Consider the following 18,284-nt stretch of genomic DNA (forward strand, 5'->3'; position numbering starts at 1 on the left):
AGGATGTCAGCAGCTTAATATTAACTTTCATTCTATATACATTCTTGGTGTGACAATCTTACTGCCCTTCAAGATACATGGATGCCTTGGACTAATTAGGGATCTCATGCATGGATAAGCAAAGGAAAAAGTGTATTAATGTGCTTCAAAAAGCTCAGCCCAGGTGTATATACATACCTTTTCTGTTTTATGAACACACCCACGCACATGCACCCATGAATAGGAAGAACATTACATGGCTCCTCTCAGGGTTTGAAAGAACTGCTTTATAAGATCTTTTACTCCACAGCCTTGAGCTATTAGCCTAAGTATAACATCATCTAATTAACATGCAGTTTTAATTACTATGCATTAAAAAGGACTACAATACTTGAGTGACAGAGCCACTAGTATTATGTTATTTAAGTGTGAAACACTAATAACTAGACAGAGCTCTGTCAAGTGCAATGAGACCACCAATTTTATCTGTCATATTTCTCCATTTAACTACATTCACTGGGGGCCTAGATGCTATGGAGAACAAACCCTCTTGTCAGTCTCCAAACACTAAAGTAAATCTATCATTACAAATATTCTCATGTTATGGAGAAAAATAAAGAGGGCCAATTTAGATTTGAGGGCTCAGAAAGATCCTTTTTTAAAAAATGGCAATTGAACAGAAATCTGAAAAATGAGCAGGGGAAGTATGTTCTGGAAGAAAGGGACAAATTTTGTATCTTCCTGAGATGGAACAAAAGTCAATGTGATGGGAATAAAATGCATAAAATTTAAGAGGTAAGTAGGGGTCCAATGATTCTGGACCTTGTGAGCCATAAGAACAGGGTTTTATTTTATTATAAATGCAGAAGAAAATTGTTGAAGTTTTTTGTTTGTTTGTTTGCATGTTTTTGTTTTGTTTGTGTTTTTTTAAGTGAGAGACGGGGAGATAGAGAGACAGACTCCCACATGTGCCCCAACCAGGATCCACACCCCCCCCATCTGGGGCCAATGCTGAATCAACCCAGCTATCCTCAGCGCCTGAGGCTGACACTCAGACCCACCAAGTTAACTAATCTCAGTGCCCGGAACTGATGCCCAAACCTATCAAGCCACTGGCTGTGAGAAAGGAAGAGAGAGAGAAGAGGGAGAGGGAGGGGAAGAGAAGCAGATGGTCACCTCTCATGTGTGCCCTGACCAGGGATTGAACCTGGGACTTGCACATGCCCAGCTGATGCTCTATCCACTGAACCACAGGGCCAATTGTTGAAGGCTTTTAAGAAGGGAGGAACACAAACAACTTTTCTACACATATTTGCCTGTCTTTTGGATGGTATCGTTAAGAGAAATTGTTAAATGTGGACGTCTTTAGTCAAAGACATGAATATTTTTAAGGCTTTTGATATTATTTCAAGAGCATTTGTATAAATTCAATTTCCTACTGGTAGTGTAGGAGACAGTGTCCATTTTGTGAATGTTCAATAGCATTATCAATAAAGAAGAATTCTGACATTCAAAGAAAAGCAGTGTCATATTGTTTTGTTATTTTATTACTAGTGAATATGAACATTTTTCAATACTTATTATTTATATTCCTTCTTCTGTAAATTATCCATGGCCTTTGTCTTTTGAGGAAAGAGGTGTTGAGGTTTTCCTTATTGATATGACATAGTTCTGGCTGCACATATACTAAAAATTGGAACGATACAGAGAAGATTAGCATGGCCCTTGCACAAGGATGACACAAAAATTCATAAAATGTTACATATTAAAAAAATAAAATAGTCTGATCAGGCGGTGGCACAGTGGATAGAGCATTGAACTGGGATGCAGAGGACCCAGGTTTGAAACCCCAAGGTTGCTGGCTTGAGCACAGGCTCATGTGGTTTGAGCAAAGCTCACCAACTTGAGCCCAAGGTCGCTGGCTTGAGCAAGGGGTCACTCAGTCTGCTGTGCACTCCCGGTCAAGGCATATATAAGAAATCAATCAATGAACAACTAAGGTGCCACAACAAGGAATTGATGCTTCTCATCTCTCTCCCTTCCTGTCTATCCCTATTTGTCCCTCTCTCTGTCTCTCTCTGTCTTTGTCACACACACAAAATAAAATAATAAAATAAAATAAAAATAAAGACTATAACCCTAATTCTTATTTCTTCCATATTTATGTATATAAATTCTCCCAGTTTGTTTGCCTTTTAATCTTTTACAGTCTTCCCCACCTTACAAAGGTAATTTGTTATTAAAAAACCATTCTTGTAAATTGAAAATGTAATTACTAGTACTTTAAATTAGAAAATAATGCTATGCATTCCTGAATTCCTATAAACAAAAAGCACCAAGTCTCATTGAAATAGACTTGTTTACTTCACTAGTTTACATTACTTATGATAATACAACACTTTTGTTCACTAATTTCTCTGTAAAGTGCTGTTTATCTGCACTGTACACTTAAGAGTATGCTCTCTAATAAAGCATACATACAGTTTATGTAATTCAACCTTTAATACACAACAAAAACATAAAACCTAGCATAATAGTAAAGGCAAAATAAAGAAATAGTCTTTTAGGAGCTAGTACATGAGCTTATTGCTACATGCTAGCAAACCAGAAATACTCAGAGAGCAGAACTTAACAAGAGACCCCAACTCTACATAGTTTCAAAGTAGCCCTCTTTAAGCCAATCTTAAGAAATCTGAATCTGTCCTAATTATGTAATGAAAATGAAAGAAAGGGTATTAGAAGAAACTCCTCATAAAATGTAGCAGTTGAAAGCCTACTGGGAATATTTAAAAGTAGGTCTCTATTCGTTTTTGACATACAGAATTCATAAACTTAACATTTAAAAAATCTTTTATTTATTGATTTCAGTGAGAAAGGAAGGGAGACGGAGAGGGAGAGGGAGAGAAAGAGAAACATTAAGCTGTTCCTGTATGTGCCCTGATTGGGGATCGAACTGGCAACCTCTGTACCTCGGGATGATGCTCTAATCAACTGAGCCATCCAGCCAGGGCTGAATGTATCCTTTGTTTGTTTGTTTGTTTATTTATTTATTTAAAATTTATTTTAGCCAAAGAGGAAGGTGGAGAGAGAGGGAGAGAGAGAATGTGTGCGTGAGAGAGAAAGAGGGCCCTGACTGGATATTGACCCAGCAACCTCTGCACTTGGGACAAAGCTCTAACCAATTGAGCTATCTGGCCAGGGTTTCATAAATTTTTATATAGTCAAATTTACCACTCTTCTCTTTTGTGATAAAATTATTGCTCCAAGGTTTAAGATATGCTTCTCTACCCTCAATATTACAAATATTCATCTATATTTTCTTCTGTCCTTTGAAAAATGACTCTGTTTTTACAATTATATTACACTGGGGAACACAATTTTTGTTGCATCCACAAAAACACTTGTTCTTACCTAATTCGAGTGGGCTGAACTCAAATATGACATTAGTTTTTCTCTGTAAGCTACAGTTTTTTTGCAATTCAAGATTTTAGCTTTTCATTTTATTGTAAAATTTTCAACATTTAGTTTAAACATAATGAAGTATTGTAGAATGTCCTCTTGGGCATCATTTTTGTAAAAATATAATAATTTATATAATGCAGTAAATATACGAATACACTAAAAATATGATTGCATCAGAATTTGTCTACAATTTTGAAATAGAACATATTAAAACACTTATTTTAATCATAAAATTTGTGCAAAACTTATTTAAATTCTATTCAGGCAAAAATTTCTGTTTGTAGCTCTTGTGTTTGTGTACTTGTTGAGGACAATCTCGTTTGATGCTCCAGCAGTAGTCTGCTCATCACTAACAGCTCCAAGATTTTTGGGAAATTTCTCAAGGTGACTGTTCAGGAAGTGAATCTTAATGTTCATGTTATATCCAATGTCACAGAAATCCAATAGCATCCTTTGAACCAGAAGTTCATAGTTTTCTGCTTTTTGTTGCCAAGGAAGTTCTTTGTAACTGCCACAAAAGACTGCATTGCTGCTTTCTCCTGCTTATTAATCATCCTGGCAAATTCTTAGTCACGTATGAGAGTCCATCAAAGACACCTGCTTTTGTCTTCTCTAAAGACAAGGCAGGAAAAGCAGAAATAATATGTTGAAAGCATTCACTTTCTCTATTCAGAGCCTGAACAAACTGCTTCATTAAGCAAAGTTTGATGTGAAGTGGAGGAAAAATAATTTTGTCTCGATTAACTACAGGTTCATTCACAATATTTTGCATCCCTACTTCCAGAGCTTCACGTTTTGGCCACTCCTTCTGTGTCCAGTGTTTCTCCTGAACTTGGCTATCCCACAAACACAGAAAGCAAGGATACTTTGTGAAACTTCTTTGTTGTCCTAGCAGGATTTTTACCATTTTAAGATCCACACAAATGATCCAGTTATGCTCCTCATACTTCAGAAAGTCGAGGACAATTTTTATGTCGTTAACATCTTCTCGCAGATGAGTTGAATAACCAGTTGGAACCACTGCATAAACATTATCGTTGTGTAGGAGAACACATTTCAGACTCCATTTAGAGCTATCAAGAAATAGCCACCATTCTGTTGGACTATAAGTGGTAACACCCAGCTGGCTGAGAAGACTATTGATATCATGACAGTAAACAAAGTATTTGTCTTCATAAAAAAAGTCCACAAAAATTTGTTCATGCTTCCTGAAATGGGATACTTTAGCTTAAGGTACATTCTTTTCTTGAAGCCTGGAGGTTAATAACTCAGCTGCTTTCTTTGATGGGCCCAAATCTCTTACTAAGTCATTCAATTTGGGTTGGCTAAACTGCTGAGGGCTTAATGAGTGCTTGGCATCAGAAGAAGACCGTTCAGATTCTACAACCATTTCCTATGCATCTTATCAAAATACACTTGATCACCATGTTCACTTTCTTTGTCCTTAAAAGAAATAAAACCACTAAAAACTGGAACCGGAAGTGTCTCAGAGTGTGGGATAGGTTGTATTGCTGAAGGAATATTAGGATATGCGATCATATGCCGTTTTTTCTTGCCGATGCCCTTTGTATGGATCAGACAGAAATAATAGTCACTGCTGTGGTCCTTAGGCTCATGCCAAACCATGGGAATACCAAAAGGCATTCCTTTGCATTTTCCTTTTGTCCAATCACAAAGCATTTCCTCACAATTATGACACACAATATAAGGAGCTCAATTCTTGTCTTGATTGCCAAGGGGAACTTGAAAATAGGCAATATATGTACGTGTCAAAAATGATGAAATAATGTGCCTTTTACCTTGAAGTGTGTAACAGCCACATATATAACAGAAGGTGTCACGACTATTCTTACATTTATGCCTACTTGAAGAAGCCATGATTAAATCTTAAAACAAAATAAGAGGGTGTTGTTTTTATCAGATAATAATTTTTACATTTAAAAACAACTACAATTATGTAAAAGTGATGTTTGTAAAACATTAATTGCCTTGTGGTTATATGTTCAATCCAAGTCGTTGCCCTTTAACTTCAATTTAAAAACCTACGCATGCCATTAAGTGTAACAAAAAGAAATTAAAATTGCATAAAAACTAGAACGTGCACCAGAAGACAGATTTCAGATTTGGAATCAGCAATGCATAAATATATAGAAAAATTTCTAAAACCTCATGCAACAGAAAATGGAAAAAAAAATTGTTCTCCAGTGTTATTTAAGTCATCTGGGTTATTTTTTTAAGTGTGTAGTATAAGATAAAGATATACTGCTCACAAAAATTAGGGGATATTTTATAGCTTTATATTGATTTTGAAATACCCTCTAATTATTGTGAGTAGTACATAATTTGGTGTTTTGTTTTGTTTTTATTGACTACGTTTAGAGAGACAGAGAAAACAAGGGGGAGAGGGAGAGAGAAAGAGAGAGAGACAACACATTCATTTGCTGTTCCACTTAGTTGTGCATTCATTGGTTGTTTCCCTATGTGCCCTGACTGGGGATAGAACCTGCAACCTTGGTGTTTTAGGCTCATGCTCTAACCAACTGAGCTAACCCAACAGGACCTTGGTTTATTTTTTAAAGAAACAAAGTTTCCACACCAGTTTGTTGACTAATCCATGCTTTCTCTATTTACATATTTCTTAAAGCCAAATCTGGAAAAAAAAATCTGATTGAGTTAAGTGTAGAGAATGTTGGATAGGGTTAGGGAAGAATTAGGATTTTTGTATGGGGGTCCTTTTTTGAGTGGTGCTAAGTCTCCAAATCATTTGAGTTGACACCATTCCTTGTGGTACTCTTTCTTTCCCTGACATCTCTGCCCCTTGCCCTCTCCTTCAATCTTGCAGATAAAATATATAATCTAAATTATATGAAAATAACAATTTGGTGTTCTGGGCCTCCTCCCAACTCTCAACCCCAAACCACTGACCCCTTGACTGCTTTCTCTCCCACATATTCAATCAGCTGAGGGGTAATGAGTTAAATAAAACTGTTCTGAAGAGAAAATAGTCAAGATTTAAATTCTAGGCAAAACCAATAGGAAATTTAGGGATAAGCTTTCTAATTTACATTAGAATGAGAGATTGTATCTGAGTGTAAAAACTTAAATTATGCTTAAACATTTAATTGGAGAAAAATGTAGAGCTACACGGTCCTTTCTTTCTTAAAAAGTAAGCTTTCTTTTTTTACATATATGATGTTGTTTCACTTGAGTTGCCTAAGTGAAATATATGGACCCTTAAGTCCTCTATTTTATAAATGACAAAAAAAAAAGAGTGATTTACTTAAAGCTGTTTATTGTTAGAATTCTTGGTTCAGCACTCAAACCAGATCTGGCTTCCTTTTATCTGACACATTTTAACCTCTTTTCTGAGTTTTACTTACTTGAAAAATTAAAATGAGTTAAAATAATTTTGCGATATCCCCTTGAGATAACCAACAACTCTCTGGGATACATCAAAACCAGGCTGATGGATGGCTGAAAGACTGCTTCTTTGAGTAGAATACATCATAGCACATCTCAAGTATCACCCATTTCTAAATTCTGAGTCTCAGAGACGAGCTATGAAAGAAGACTGATGAATTGTATTAGAATCCCAACATTTCTTGGACAGTCTCTTTCCAATGATTTTTAGGTAGTGTCCAACAAGAATCAGAGTAGGAAATTTTAGCTGATAGGTCTTCCATTCAAACTCCTAGCAGAGAAAGGTCATTAGGGAAAATATGTAGAATCTGAAAGTATGCTTATCTTCAAGATTTTCTTAAACCTCATACTGTATTGGGTTTTCTCTAGTTAGAGCTAGAATTACAAACTAGAAAAGATAACCCAGTTCTCTTTACACAAATTTGTAGTGTTTTTGCCCAATTGACAATGTTTGGTCCTATTCTTTTTGAAGTCTTATTATGTACGTATATAATTAAGAATTAGCATAGCCCTGCAAGTCTTTTTGACGATAGAATTGAAAAGATACTGAAATCACTTTCCCAATTTTGTTAACGTAAAAATTAATGCCTCGTAAAGAGACTTCAATTTGGTTCGCTGCACGCGATAAAACACGTCCCTCCGACTTGAGCCGGACGCGGGCAGACGCCGCCAAGCCGCGCGGGCCGTGCGCGGAACAATGCGGGCCGGGACCTTTGTGCGCCGCTCCGCGCCCGCGCGCCGGCACGTACGTAGCTTCCACGTGTGTGGATGTGAAGTGCATGTGCGGCGATGTGAGAATATGCTGGAACAAATTCGAGCAGAGGCGCCGCGGACAGGACTGAGGGAAGGTGGGTGTGGGCGTGCACGGCGCCCGCTGCCGGGAGGGAGCCCGAGCCCAACGCACGGCGCGGCGGGCGCCGCACAATAAAGTCCGGGGGCGGGCGGAGGTGGAGGAGGCGGCGGCTGCTGCCCGTGCGCACACCGCCATGTGAGAAGCGCCGCGTCTTCGGAGGACGGAAACTTTCCCGGTGGCGGCGTCCCAACTTCCCGCGCCGCCCGGGCCCGCCGCTCGGCGAGGAGACCCCGTAAGTCCCGGCGGTGGCGCCTCCGCGTCCCCAGCCCGGCCGGCCCACCGGCCTCTGCGCCTTCCCTCGCGTTTTGCTGAGGTGCGGGCTGTAAACATGGCGCCCTGAAGGGCCGAGCGGCCGGAGGGCGGCGGGGAGACGGCGGGGAGAGCGCGAGGCTCGGCCCATGGAACTGGGGAGGAGGGCGGCGGGGAGACGCCGGAGAGGCCTGGCCCGCGGAGCCGGCGAAGAGGGCGGTGGGGAGAGCGAGAGGCTGGGCCCGCGGAGCCGGCGAGGAGGGCGGTGGAGAGCCGGGGAGAGCGAGCCCACGGGGACGGGGGGGCGGAGGCCGCCGTTCCCCCCGCCCCCCCGCGCGTCTCTGACCGGGGAGGAGGCGGCGGCGGCGGCGGCTGCTGCGGGGCTGGCGGGGCGCGAAGCGGGAGGGCGGACACGCATCGCGGCGGTGGCGAGGACCGGAGCATAATGGTACGGAAAGCCTCCTCGCCGGGCTTGGGGGCGCGGGCGGGGCGTCCGTGGCGTTGGCGCCGAGCTTTGTGGAGCCGGGCCCGGCTGCAGGCTCTCGGGTTCCTTGCGGGGGTAACGGCTGCTCCCCCTGTCGCGGACGGCCCCGAGTTGCCTGCGGAGCTTTGTGTGCGGCGGCCCGGGGCTTGCGGCTGTGTCGTCGACCTCCCCTCGCCTACGGCGGGCTGGGAGGGGAGGCTCGGAAGAGGGAGACCGCGCGGGGCCTACTCGGGCCAGGAAGCCGGGGTGTCGCGTGAGCGTCGCACGCCAGGCCCGCTCTCCGCGGGCGGCCAGGCCTTGGGGCCCGCGGCCGCGATTCGGGGTCCGCGGGAACGCGGCCCTGTGAGTGTGAGGAGAGCGGAAGGGGGCGTTTGCTGTCGCTGTTCGTGGTTTAGGAGCCTTGACCGAGGTTGGGCGGGCGGTCCCCCAGCCGGGGATCCAGACGAGGCTCGGCCCGCATCCTCTAGGGTTGGGAACCCCTGGCAGCGCGGCCTCCAGGCCTTTGGGGCTGCCTGCAGGATCTGCCACTCCACGGGCGGCTGGACAGCCGCTGCGGTACCGCGGCTCCTGGGGCGCCTCAACTTCCACGTGGGCTGGCCCCTCACGCCTCTGTCCGGGGCCAGCCGTGAAGGCGCTTTACGGTGTGGGGATGGTGCCGGGCGTGTGGTGCTCAGTGTGTGCGTGGCGCCCGGTGGTATGTACGGGGTGTCCATGGCGCCCGGAGGTATTATTTATGAGTGTGGGCATGATACTCAGTGTCCCCGATTGTGTTTGCCTCCTGGTGTTACTTGTGCTGTGCTTGTGATATCCGGTGTGTCCGTGGGGCTCGGTGTTACGTTACTGTGCTCATGGTGCCCGGTATGGGCCTACTGTCCAATGTTCGCGTGGTACCGTGGTGCCCTGTGTTAGTGTGGTTTCTGACTAGTGTCCATGGTGCCGGGTCTGCACATACTGTAAATGGTATGTCTGTGAGCTTAAAGCAGGGTGCTCAGGTAGCTTGTTCACGGACTGTTGCCTGTTGGTTGGAGGGACCTATCCGACTCTTGAGGTTTGGGTACTGGCTCCGCTGGTCTGCCTCACCCAGGTGTTCTGCATCCCATGGAGGCACGAGCGTGCTTAAAGATCATTTAATCTGTGGAAACGCAAAAAGTACTTTCACTTATTTTCTTTTAAACTAGGAAATGTAGTGTGGTAATTATGGGATGCATACATAACCTTTTCAGGTCTTTTTGGGGGGGAGTCATTGATTCTAATTATGGTTTGAAGTGATCAGGGAGATAGTCTTGATTGTACTTTAAAATTTTGAGTGCTTTTTGGTTAGCAAGGTCACCTTTGATTTTCGGAATTCTAATTTTTACAAGCAGGAGATAAAATACAAGTTCTGTACGGATGCGTGATTTTCCTTGTCTTTGGTTACAGTCATTATTTTGTTGGACTCTTTATAAGATAACCAGGCTAGAGAATCAAGGATTAGAAGATACGGGATGTGATTATGACAACCAAAGTATTTTTCTTGCTTAACTCTACCCCTGGTTAACAGAGGATTTCTATATTTTACATGATACTTTTTTTTTTTTTTGCCACAAATGCTTTTCATTAGAAAACTGAATCTCCCTTTTACATTCTGTAACTAGGTGATTTATTTTTGCGGTTACCTGTGTGTGTAAGGTATGTAGATAAACATACATGTAAGTGCTTCATCTTAACAGGAAAAAATCAGTTAAAAATGTAATGTTTAGCTTCTTTGTTCATCCTAAATGTTCCTAGGATATCATTAAGTTGGTACATTGAGTGGATGTCATCTTGTATGTTTCCCTGAATTGAGCATGTGTTTATCTGAACTCTCACCCTTTTGTAACCCTACCCCCCTTTTCATTTAAGGGTTGTTCACATAGAGTATAACATACCCTTTGGCATACCTTGAGATACTAACTGAAGCTAATTAAGAATTTTAATATTTGTAATGAAGTCTCAAATGTAGTCTAATACTGCTTAAAGCCCTAACCTCTGACATCAGATTTTTTTAAACCTACCATTAACATCCTTCAGTTGAATTCCACATGGAAAACATTTAAGCAAAGAGGAGTATCTAGAAAAAAATTTGAGAAAAAGGACAGTCAGACTTAAGATAGTTAAAAACTTTTCACTTATGATAGTTAAAACCTTAACTTGGACTTTTTATAGGGTGATTAAATATATATATATATATATATATATATGTATATATATATATGTATAGTCAGATTAGAAAAGTAGCAAAGTAGAGGTCAGATGGCTTGGGTCTAAATCTCACCTCTGTCATTTACTAGTTAAGTGGTTTTAAGCAAATTACTTAAACTTGTCGTGCCTGGTCTCAGTTTCTTCATCTGAAAAATTATAGAAATTGCACTATCAGGTTGATTCAAAATGACTGTTTTAATAATTCAGTTCATTTAGGTCAAACTCAGTGTTAATAATAAACTAATTAGTGTGGAAAAGTGGGAAGCTCTGAAATTACAGGATGGCATACTCACATATTCCTTGTTTTACTAATTTGAGCTTGACTCAGAGCATACCTCTGAATCTCTTTTCTCTATCTCAGAAGGTTAGAAAATAAGCATTTATATTTCTTGGGACTCATTTACTTGAACCAGTTTTAAGGATCTTGCTATCTTTTTTTTAACTTTTGTGGTAAAATAAGCATAACATAAAATTTGCCACCTTAATCATGTTTAAGTGTACAGTTTGGTGATATTAAATACATTAACACTGTTGTGCAACATCACCATCATTCACTCCATAGTTCTTTTCATCCAGTAAAACAAACTCCATACCCATCTTCCCTCATCTCAGGCTCTAGCAGCTGCCTGCCATTACTTCTTCATATTTGATGAAGAATACTGGTAATTGAAGTATTGATACTTAGTCTGAGCATTATTTTTGCCATTGGCTTTAAATTAATATTTTTGTCTTTTGCCACTTCTGTCATCCGATCTATAACTGCTTCAGGTTGTATGTTTTATATTTGCTTGAAGCAGATGGGCTTTCTAAAAGAAGTGCTGCTTGCCACCCTTCATCTGATCATTGTGGAACTAATCCCTCACCAACATTTTTACTCGGGGTTTTTTTTTTTCACCCCAAATTTCTATTTACTGATTGATTTTACAGAAAGAGGGAGAGAAAGCGAGAAACATTGATTTGTTGCTGTATCCATTTATGCATTCATTGGTTGATTCTTGTATGTGCCCCCTCCTGACCAGGGATTGAGTCTGTAACTTTGGTGTTTTGGGACTATGCTTAAACCAAATGAGCTACCTGGCCAGGGGTTAACTAAGAATTTTGACAAGAAGTAAAAGATAACTGATGTGAGTTTAATTCCTGCCTTTATCTCTTTCATGATACCTTTCAGTACTTACTTGAACTGGCATTGTCAGATTTAAATCTACTTTGGTGCAGTGATTGTGAAGATCATTAGTGATCTGAAGGTTCTTCTTATCAGTGGTATGCCCTCCTCTGGTCTTGATTTCAGAAATGTTGTGGTATCCACAGATTTATTACACAAAAGTCTCATGGTGATATGTGTCACATATTGTATGTTTACCATTTTTCAGCCACTGTGAAAATTTCTCTACATATACTGTCCCAATTTTTAATTTTTTAAAAAGATTTTATTCATTTTAGAGAGGGGAGAGAGTGCGCGTGCAAATAAAGGAGTGGGGGAGGAGCAGGAAGCATCAACTCCCATATGTGCCTTGACTGGGCAAGCCCAGGGTTTTTTTTGTTTTTGTTTTTGTTTTTTACAGAGACAGAGTCAGAGAGAGGGATAGACAGGGACAGACAGACAGGAACAGAGAGATGAGAAGCATCAGTCATTAGTTTTTCATCGCGCATTGCAACACCTTAGTTGTTCATTGATTGCTTTCTCATATGTTCCTTGACCGTGGGCCTTCAGCAGACCAAGTAACACTTTGCTGGAGCCAGCGACCTTGGGTTCAAGCTGGTGGGCTTTTTGCTCAAACCAGATGAGCCGGTGCTCAAGCTGGCGACCTCGAGGTCTCGAACCTGGGTCCTCTGCATCCCAGTCCGACGCTCTATCCACTGCGCCACCGCCTGGTCAGGCAAGCCCAGGGTTTTGAACCGGTTACCTCAGCGTTCCAGGTCAACATTTTATCCACTGTATCACCACAGGTCAGGCCATGCACATGATCATCTTTTAAAAGCATTGTTATGATTAGTAATATTTATGTTTTCCAGATATTTTCTAAACATTTAAGTGAACGATAGACCCATTTAAAGTTTTTGATACTTTTTTTCTAGGCTGATCTACTTGTATGCTAGTAAATTTAAAAGATTAAAGAGTAGGAAGATTCTTCTTTCCTTGTTCAAGCATTTATCATGTAAACACTGAAGAATGATATATCCAAATATTTTTAAATGGATTTTTATTGAGATTGGGAGATCTCACAATTGGAATTAAAATGCTGTTTTTTAAAAGGGCATAAATACATTTTAATTTGACTGTGTGGCACGTAGATCCCTTTTAGAAGTCTGTGTAAGCAGTTTTTAGAAAGATGGGTTTCATCATATATATTGCTTGTGGCAGCACCATTTTTTTAAGGTGTCATTTACTGAGCACACCTACTATACTAGGCAATTTTCACACTCCGTTTCTTCCTCACAACAATGTGAAGGAAGTATTACAGTATGATTATATGATAAATTACAGTACTATAGCACAATTATAAGTATTTTATAACTTATCATAAGAGAGCATACTCAGGCCTGACCAGGTGATGGCACAGTAGATAGAGCATCAGACTGGGATGTGGGGGACCCAGGTTCGAGACCCCGAGGTCGCCAGCTTGAGTGTGGGCTCATCTGGTTTGAGCCCAAGGTCGCTGGCTCGAGCAAGGGGTTACTCGGTCTGCTGAAGGCCTGCGGTCAAGGCACATATGAGAAAGCAATCAATGAACAACTAAGGTGTCACAACGAAAAACTAATGATTGATGCTTCTCATCTCCGTTCCTGTCTGTCTGTCCCTGTCTATTTCTCTGACTCTCTCTGTCCCTGAAAAAAAAAAAAAAACAACAGAGCAGACTGAGGAGGTTGAGGTTACCAGTGCCTGAGGTCACACAGGATACAGGATCAAGTGGATATTTGAATTCAAGTGTATGACTACCAAAGTCCTTGGATCTTTGTACTCATCTTCCAAATGCACATTTACTTACAAGGCTGCCAAAGTGAAGGATAATAAAAGAATGTATAACCAAGGTCAGTCTTTTTACAAAAGTAAGAGGTGGAAAGAAAAGGAGTATTTGAGACCTCCTGGTCATCAGAATGTTCATAAAGTTCTGCTTTAATTCCAGTTTCACTGGTAAACTTAAGTACAAGCATCTATATACTGTACTTGGCTCATTTTCTTGCTATCACTTTTGGCAGCTTGTATTATGAAGTTACTTGGCATAGGGTGGGAGTGGAGGAACCTCCAACTTTAATATTTATATAAATATATAGAAGAGAAATATTTGAAAATATTTGGAGTTAACACGAAAGTGTTCTTGCTGTATGAGAAGGGGAGTCATTGTCTTGAGGAATACTTGAGCATTCCCTGTGCTGAATATGAATAAGTTCAGTTTGGATTGAAATAATTAATTTTTGAAAGTTGCTTTAAGTGTGAAGGCTTCAGAGTTCAGTAGATGTTTTCCATCATCTAAAATATGAGAAGCATATGGTGAAAAGAGAAATAGATCAGTTGAGTTGTAGCATTTAGATTCACACCAGTGGAGATGTTACATAGTAAATGTGTTTTTCTCATTAGTTAGTTATGGAAAGGTTTGTTAAAAAGAAATATTCTTTTAAAGAAGGCTTAGCATGGGGAAACTCAACTTAAAAGCCATTATGAACTTTTTGGTTTTTTTATAGACTGGTTTATCTGCTGATTTTTTAATTTCCTCCCAAAACTGCATCTTAAGAAATGTGTAGGAGATACAGTCCTTAATTTTGATTTTTGACATAGAACCCTTTTTAAATTAATGTAAAATATACCTAGTTTGACAAGTTCTTTCATCAGAAACAAGTGAGACAAAATTTTTTGGAATTTCCATAAATAACATTTAAAAGATTTTATGGGCTTTTTAAAATACACTGCTCACAAAAATTAGGGGATATTTCAAAATGAATATGAAGCAATAAAAAAAAGCATTTGATATTTTTTAATTAAACAAAAGCAAATGACAAGCCAAAGAAAGTTGTTCGATTATGCAGATGAGATACAAAACTAACTTTTTTATTAGTGAAAATACACTATACAAAATGCTGAAAGTACTGGAGTATCTGCACGTTCCCTGATCCCCTGATTTTTGTGAGGTGTGTGTGTGTGTGTGTGTGTGTGTGTGTGTGTAATGTGTATCGTTAGAAGTCATGGAGGTTATAAAAGTTTAAGGTGATTTATTTTTCTACTGTACTTAAAATTTAACATATTTATGTTTAAAAATATCACATTTAGTATTGCGTCAAAATTCCTGGTATATTTTATTTTGAAATATCGTTCCTATTTTATTATTCTGCACATATACATTCTATACACAATGTTGGGAAGTCTCTTGCTTTTGATCAATATTCATGTTCAGTTGTTTCAGTTAAGAAACTTCCATATGAATAATTTTAAAGTTAAATTTTATTTTCTTAGGATTACTAGCTTTAGTCTCAGTGATTTTCAAGTGAATTAGAAGCTGAATAACCACCAATCCAGTTTAAAGTTCGACTTTTCTTGGTTAATTAGCATATTTTAAACAAAAGGTGATGAAAAATATACTGTGGTGAGCCTTAGTATTTGGATTTAATTCTTTTAAAGAAATTCTTTGGGATTCTAGCTGACACATGAGAAACCAAGAGTGGCCTAGAATACCCTTTGTAGTACACTAATTCTCAATCATGACTGTCTGAATGATCTTTTTTGTCCTTAACAAAAACAATTAAATCACAGTCTCTGGAGATGGATCTGGGCTCTATTTTTTTAAAGTTCCACAATTTTTTTGCCTGACCAGGTGGTGGCACAGTAGATAGAACGTTGACCTGGGATGCAGAGGACTCTGGTTTGAAACCCCGAGGTCACCGGCTTGAGTGTGGGATCATAGAAATGACCCCATGGTAGCTGGCTTGAAATCCAAGGTCACTGGCTTGAACAAGGGATCACTTGCTCTGCCGTAGTCCCCCCCCTCGCCAAGGCACATATGAGAAAGCAATTGGTGAACAATAAGGTGCCACTATGAAGAATTGATGTTTCTCATCTCTCTCCCTTCCTGTCTGTCTGTCCCTGTCTGTCCCTCTCTCTTTGTCACCAAAAAAAAGCTACACAATTTAAAAAATGTATTGAGGTGACACTGTTTAACACAATTATACAGGTTTCAGGTATCCAGTTCTACAACACATCTGTATACTGTGTTCACCCTCCCAAGTTAAGTCTTCATCCATCACTGTTTATCACTCCTGTACCCTCCTCTCCTTCCCCCACAGTCTCCACAGTGTAGTCCATGTCCATGAGGTTTATTTTTTAATTTTTTTTTAGTTTTTGGTTCTTATTTTCTCTATTCTTTCCCCCATCACACCCTCCCCCATTCAACATCTGTCAGCCTACTCTCTGTATAAGTCTTTCTGTTTTGCTTGTTAATTCATTTTGTTCATTAGATTCCACCTATGAGTGAAATCATATGGGTCTTTTCTTTCTCTGACTGACTTATTTCACTTAGCATAATGATCTCCAGCTCCATTCATGCTGTTGCAAAAGGTAAGTTTTCCTTTTTTATGGCTGTGTAGTATTCCATTATGTAAATGTACCACAGCTCTTTTACTCACTTATCTACTGATGGATACTTGGCTGTTTCCAGACCTTTGCTGTTGTAAATAACACTGCATTGAACATAGAGTGCATTTATTCTTTTCAATTAGTGTTTTGGGATTCTTAGGATATATTCCCAGAAGTGGGATTGCTGGGTCAAAAAGCAGATCCCTTTCAAAATATTTGAGAGAACTTAATACTGCTTTCCATAGTACTGCAGCAGTCTGCATTATCACCAACAGTGCACAGCATTCCCTTTTCTCCACACCTTTGCCAACACTTGTTGATTTATTGATGATAGCCATTCTGACAGGTGTGAGGTAATATCTCATTGTGTGTTTTTTTTCTTTAAGATTTTATTTATTGCCTAATCTGGTGGTGGTACAGTGGATAGAGCATTGGCCTGGGACACTGAGGACCCAAATTCAAAACCCCAAGGTCACCAGCCTGATCACGGGCTCATCTGGCTTGAGTGTGGGCTTACCAGCTCGAGTGCTGCAGGGTATCTGGCTTGAGTGTGGGATAATAGACATGACTCCATGGTCTCTGGCTGAGCCCAAAGGTAGATAGGAACATTGAGTTGCTCCTGCCTTCCCTGACCGGGGATTGAACTGGCAGCCTCCACACTCTGGAATAATGCTCCAACCAACTGAGCTATCTGGCCAGTGCTTAATTTTTATTGATTGTTTTAGAAAGAAAGAGGGGGGGGAGGGGAAAAGAAGGCATTTGTTCTCCTCAGTCATGCATGTTTTGGTTGCTTCCCACGTGTGCCCTGACTGTGGGTCAAACCGCAGCCTTGTTGTTTCTGGATGATGTTCTTAACTGACTGAGCTAAACAGCCAGAGCCTAAATAGAATATTGTTACAAAATTTTTCCTTGAGGAACAGTGGAAATGTTAAATGGGTATGCTAGTATGAGTAAGTATTTGTTTTTAAGTAAAGGTACCATTTCATAGACTAATCCTAAATATTATAAATAATAGGAAGGGAAGAGGATCTCAAGTCTGATTCATAGAAAGTAATTGGGTTAAAGTTTGGATTCTTCGAACTGAAATGCTAAACTGAAAACCGGGCACTGGGCTCCTGAACTTGGGGAGGTCACAGGCTTCTTCATTCAGGTTCTTTCCCTGCACTGGAATAGGCTACTAGGGAGTAAAATGAAGTAATTATAAATCTTTCCTCACTCATTTTTTTCCCTCTGGATTATAATCCTGTCATTCACAATACAATATTCTGAAGCCTGGATTTAGTTGCCTAACTTTCTAGTGTTATATCCTGTTTCCCTAAGTGAACTTTTACTTCAGCCATTCTTTTTTATTGTTTTAGTGTGTTTTTTTATATGTATAAAAATAGTATTGGTTGTATAAGTACTATTTTATAACTTTTTCTTAAGTATCCTTCCCCCCCCCCCCTCATCATTCCACCCTCAATACTGAAGTTGTTACCAGTAGCTTAAAATTTCATTTAAAATTTGTTGGCATGTGAGATATCTGTCAACTTGTAGCTTTTATCTTATTGCTAGCCCACAGTGATCGGTCCCTTAATTTAACTTCTATAGCATTTAAAGTTTGCCTCAGCTAGTTCTTATTCTGTTGGCTTTTATTATTACTTTATACATATAATTATCTTCCCAGTTCCTTGACCTAAAAACATTGACATTTAAAATATCTTTATAATATCTAGTATGTACAATTTGTGCATAAGGTAGGTCACATAAGTGCGTATAGGTAGACAAATAAGTGCCCATTTCTCTTTTCACTGCAAATATGGTATAGGCAGATGCTGAATGAATTTACCCTCACACTCTCCTTGCCTAGTCACTGGCGGGAAACTAGAGAGAGCTAGTTGTTAACCCTGTGAGTAGGTTTGTGAAAACCAACATAGATGACCATCTGGGCTCTCAGTCATACTTTATTTCCCTGTTCAGCTCATCTTCCACTTTCTATAATACTTACTGAACTTTCTTTACTTTCCTCAACCCCTGTCCCCACTCTTGTAGTCCACTTTGGACTCTTTTCTTCA

General features: G+C 40.1%; 1 protein-coding gene and 1 non-coding gene across 8 annotated transcripts in view; both read left to right on the plus strand.

Annotated features, from left to right (window-relative positions):
- Nucleotides 1-1,647: 1,647 nt before the first annotated feature.
- Nucleotides 1,648-1,749, plus strand: LOC136407285 (U6 spliceosomal RNA). The gene has a single exon (XR_010751840.1). It is a non-coding gene; the product is annotated as a U6 spliceosomal RNA (small nuclear RNA).
- A 5,831-nt stretch (nt 1,750-7,580) lies between these two features.
- The window catches only part of ZMYND11 (zinc finger MYND-type containing 11), a 170,897-nt gene continuing 160,193 nt past the window's right edge, over nt 7,581-18,284 (plus strand). Inside the window, exon 1 of one of the 7 annotated variants that reach the window (XM_066384347.1) lies at nt 7,581-7,709. The gene's annotated coding sequence lies outside the window, so the exon portion shown is untranslated. Of the gene's footprint in view, nt 7,710-7,750; nt 7,947-8,008; nt 8,028-8,271; nt 8,412-18,284 lie in introns of those variants that run through there. The other 6 variants (XM_066384352.1, XM_066384346.1, XM_066384348.1 and 3 more) reach the window with 6 other exon arrangements.

This window comes from Saccopteryx leptura, chromosome 5 (assembly GCF_036850995.1).
Source record: "Saccopteryx leptura isolate mSacLep1 chromosome 5, mSacLep1_pri_phased_curated, whole genome shotgun sequence".
In the NCBI taxonomy this organism is placed as follows: Eukaryota; Metazoa; Chordata; class Mammalia; order Chiroptera; family Emballonuridae; genus Saccopteryx; species Saccopteryx leptura.